Genomic DNA, 4,633 nt, shown 5'->3' with positions numbered 1-4,633 from the left:
AAAACCAGTCCATGTGTTTAAAAATATGTTTATGATTTTTTTAATGTTAATCTAATGGAAAAATATGTTGGCACAACTGAACTTCCGTACCATTCAAAAAATATATTTGCTATGTAAAACAATGTATGTGTTGTCTACAATTTTTTTTGTACCATTCAAAAATATTGTGAAGTTTAACTTTTTTTACAAATACGAAATATGTTGGTGTGGTTTATAAAAAATGTTTCATACCAATCATAAAAATGTTGATTACATTTTGCCAAAATGTTCACACATTTTAAAAAAATGTTCGGGACAAATGTTTTTATTACAATGCATAAAAAATGTTAATGTAGTTCAAAGAATGTTCCATACAATTGAAATGAAGTTCAATGTGTATTCAAATTTTCTCAAAGTAATTGTTTTAAAAATGTATTTCGAAAAATTCTAACGTGTATAAAAATATGTTACAGATGTATGCAAATAATAAACAAGCTGTATTAAAAGTAAAGGGAAAAACTAAAAAAATACCAAAGAAAACCAGGAAAGTGCCGCAGAGAAGAAAAAGGAAAAAAAACTGCAACTAAAATAAAAACAGAAAACACAATCAGAAAAAAGTAAACCGAAAATAAAAAAGCGAACAGAAAGAAGAAAACCGAAGAAAAACACACCAAACCAAAAAAATAAAAGCGCAGAAGAAATACAAACTTTTTCTGTGCGCTGGAAAATCACTTGTTGGGCTGGCCCGTTGTGGAAGCAATGAAGGCGAGACAGACGTCTTTCTCGCAACGAGCAAAGATGTATCCCTAGCGAAGATGCGGAAAAAAGCCGTCCATCAGGCCAGTGCACATGCAGCTATGCCCTAAACATTGTATGTCATCTATACTTCTATACTACTATTAAAAGAGCAAACTTAATCCTATAGCCACACCAAAAGATGTACACAGGATTACCAGCGGCGTCCGGTTAATCCCACTAAGTCACATCTAACAGTCTATATTACATCAAGGTTTCATCTCACGAATAAACGTCCCAGACTAAATGTTCTGCCGGCAGACCATCCTGTTATGTCCTGCCCCTCCCCTCGGGCGCAAATCACGCCCCAGATTAGCACGCCCACCAGCGCCCCTTCCCTTTCGATCGCCACCAGCGCCCCTCCTCCGCGCCGGACCGCCACCCCACGTTCCTCCGCACCAGGCCGCCGCCACGCCCTCCTCCGCGCCGGACCGCCTCCCCACGTTCCTCCGCACCAGGCCGCCGCCGTTGCAGTTCTCCAGGATCCAAGACCAAGCTCGCGACGAAGGGCTTGGAGCTGGCCGCGAGAAGGTGCTCAAGGCCGGCTCCCTTTCCACAGCGCCCCCCCTGGATGGGAGCCTCCGCATGCTCCTGCTATGGCGACGACGCAGCCGTTCTTCCACTGGACAACTCCATCCCCAGCTACTTGTCTGTCGCCTCGGATCTCCATCTCGATCTGTGATGTGTTCTCTGGTGCCATTGAAGCAGAATCCCGTGCTTCCCAAATTGGTGGGTCTTCTCTTTCCTCCCTTCTTTCTCCAATCTCCACCCCCCAAACGGTTGGTAATTCTAGACGATGATGCATACTTCATGAAATTAAGTTGGTAAAGTATTGAAGATGTTTGGTTCACTGTGTGTGAAATATCTGATTGGTACAGAAGCTGCTTGTGCACGTCAATCTAAGTCGTATTTTAAATTCAATGTTGTTTGTTGAGATAGTAATGCACAAAGTTCGGCGTCTGCTGTACTGGGTTCAGTGCTAGCAGATCCTGCAATGTCTCAATTTCAGTTATCCTATCATCATTTGGGTCTAGCAAAATTATATTCATGCCTACATCTATAGTAGCCCCGTCAGTTACTTCCTTCAGAGTTGTAACTTACAATGTAGACTGTTAGTGCTTATATGCTTATTAGTACTTATGCCTGTCATGGTAATATTCATGCAGTATGTAGGACACGATTGGAGACTCTGGAATTTCCATTCATTCAACGATTATTATTTTTAGATCAGTACATGTTGTGATTGATGATGGTGGAAATTGGAGGGATTCTATTTACTTATTTTTGCGAGGAGGAATTATCTCCAAGGTTGCCCTGCTGAGGTATTAATTATTGTAGATTATAAAAAACAATGGATTTAATAAAGTGTTCTTGTTTAGGATGAGCAGGCAACAAGCCCAAGTACTATAGATTATCCTATGCATTTCCTTTATTAACAGAAATTTGCAATTCTATAATCTGTCATGCATTACATCTCTGTTTTGCGCAGGAAACTTCAAAAATTAGGCTTTTCTTTGTAAATGACTTCTCAAGACTGGTCTGATTTCTGTTCCCTTGGTCACAAAATATTCATGGGATTTCATTTGAATGGTTATTCCAGATTATGCTGAACTAAATATGAGCAGTTCAGTGTGGTGTTTTGTTCGAATTGCGAGTTTGGTGTGGTATTTCTGCAGGAGTTTCTGAATCTAAAGCAAAGGTGAGCGCCAAGGAAGGAGACGCCGCCACGAGCAGCAGTGGCGGGGCTGACCGCTGGCGGCCGCAATAATTAATATTGTCCCTTAGATCCACCATCACTATGAAGCTGCCAATCTGAACCAGGAGAAGTCTTATACGGCGCATATTAACACTTACCGAGGTGAAGACCCATTGTTGATGAAGTATTTTCTAATTGATCCATACGGCGCATATTAACACTTACCAAGGTGAAGACCCATAGTTGATGAAGTACTTGCTAATTGACTCATCCGGCACCCAGCTATTTGATCTTATTAGGGATGGTGTCCTGCTCTGGTGAGATGGCTTTCTAGCTAGCTACAGGGTGTATGCTCATTTACTCTTTGAACTGAAATTGTTAATTCATTGATCAGTAGGTTAGTCAATGTAGCTGTAGGTGGAACCATTGATGAGAGAGCAATAAATAAGAAAAGAGTTTGTAACTCATGGGAGAGGAATCAAAATCACATGATGTGTCTCAACTCTGCAAAGGCCATTCGATGTACTGTTGTCAACATTGGCACGCAGGATTTAGTGGAAGGAAGGGTATGTCTTTCCCCACTTGTTATCCTTTCTTGATGTAGTGTGATTGGTATACAAATGTTCCAGAGCTCTGAACTATCCTTTTCGCAGTAACTTAAATCATGACTTCTCCCTTTAATTCTGTCATATCCTGTATCGTGATATTAAATATTGCTGTGATGAATTGGTAGGTAAATTTAGGTACGAAATACTCTTATCAGTCAATATTGTTTAAGGCCCAAATTTTTGATTGAAATTTTGGTCAGTTTCAAATATTTGTTCATGATATTCAGGTCCAAAGATATGTAACAACCTATTTGAGCAAGTTGAAAACACATTCGGATCATGATTAGTACATCATGCATCTGTTATCTTATTTTGCGTTTGTAATCGTAATAGATGTCTCTAGCTTCAGTATGCTGTTAGTGACCCACAAAAAAAGTATGTTGTTAGTGTACCTCAAGAACGCTTTAGGTTTGGTGGAAAGGAGAGAGAGAGAGAGAGAGAGAGAGAGAGAGAGAGAGAGAGAGAGAGAGAGAGAGAGAGAGAGAGAGAGAGAGAGATGCTGAAAAGAAAAAACTTATGGAAGTGGCACAGGCCAAATTGAGCGCCAAGGTACCCAAAGAGGGGGGCACCCATAGTTAAAATGTTGTGGTCTTAGTATCATCAAGAATCTGTCATAGTTATTGGCTTTCACTATTCACTCACTGATTAGCCCATGGTCCAGAATCAGCTAACACTTTTTTGTGCTCCAGTTTTGGGCCATCATATTTCCTCGAGAATCAAGGGGAAGGAAGAGGAGAGTAAAATGTTGATACATGATCTGTTGCAAGTGTTTACGTCACGTAGGTTGGTTCAGTCTATATGATTTGGGTACACAACATCTTATTTGTAAGAAAACACAAAAACACACTTCTGTGTGTTGTGTAATATGTTGATAGATCTGTGGTTAGGGAGCAGACTTGGATTACATGGCTTCTCATTTCAGCCCGCTTGCATGCTTGTTAATGTCCATCTCATTTTAGCTATCATGCAGAAACTTTAATCTGTTGTGCAAAATACATTTCTTCAGAGAAACTGTTGGTTGTGTGCAGAATATATTTCTTCAGAAAATGTGTTATTGTGCAGAAACTACAATGAAGTTGTCGGGGAGAAGATCCAGTGGACAAAGCTACATCGAGTTGGGTCAAAGTGACTGGGTTATGTTTACTCATTATACCCATGTTCATTTTTGGGTTATGTTTTTGAACCATGCATATCATTAATGTGTGTGAACCTGTGGTGTCCTTTTAAAAATACATATTGTTGTGCATTGATTTCTTCATGGTCATGCCTTCGTCTGTTTTTTTTAAATTTCATAATATCAATGTAAAATTTATATTCACATGCTTGTTTGTTGGATTTGGTCCATAAAATCGTGATATACTTTTTTGAAGTTTCGCTCGAACATTGTCAGTTTACTAATGATTGATAGATATGTTCACTAAATATTGCGTCTCTTAATTATGTTAGCACACTATTATAGTTTTGTTCATGTTTTCTAGAATGAATGATGATTTTTACATGATAATACGTGCGTTGCACGTGCACATTTACTAGTGTCCTAAAAGAAAGATCATAT

The 4,633-nt window shown here is 39.4% G+C and overlaps 1 long non-coding RNA gene across 3 annotated transcripts; it reads left to right on the top strand.

Annotated features, from left to right (window-relative positions):
* Positions 1-1,051: 1,051 nt before the first annotated feature.
* Positions 1,052-4,287, top strand: LOC123066626 (uncharacterized). Of its 3 annotated transcripts, none has more exons than XR_006431392.1 (4): positions 1,052-1,503; positions 1,941-2,096; positions 2,264-3,036; positions 4,141-4,287. It is a non-coding gene; the product is annotated as an uncharacterized lncRNA (long non-coding RNA). The 3 variants fall into 3 exon arrangements; XR_006431390.1 differs by lacking the exon at positions 4,141-4,287 and having other exon boundaries at positions 2,264-2,311; positions 2,451-3,575; XR_006431389.1 differs by lacking the exon at positions 4,141-4,287 and having other exon boundaries at positions 2,264-3,575.
* Positions 4,288-4,633: the final 346 nt, after the last annotated feature.

Source organism: Triticum aestivum, chromosome 3B (genome assembly GCF_018294505.1).
Source record: "Triticum aestivum cultivar Chinese Spring chromosome 3B, IWGSC CS RefSeq v2.1, whole genome shotgun sequence".
In the NCBI taxonomy this organism is placed as follows: Eukaryota; Viridiplantae; Streptophyta; class Magnoliopsida; order Poales; family Poaceae; genus Triticum; species Triticum aestivum.
This window is presented reverse-complemented; position numbering and strand designations above follow the sequence as displayed.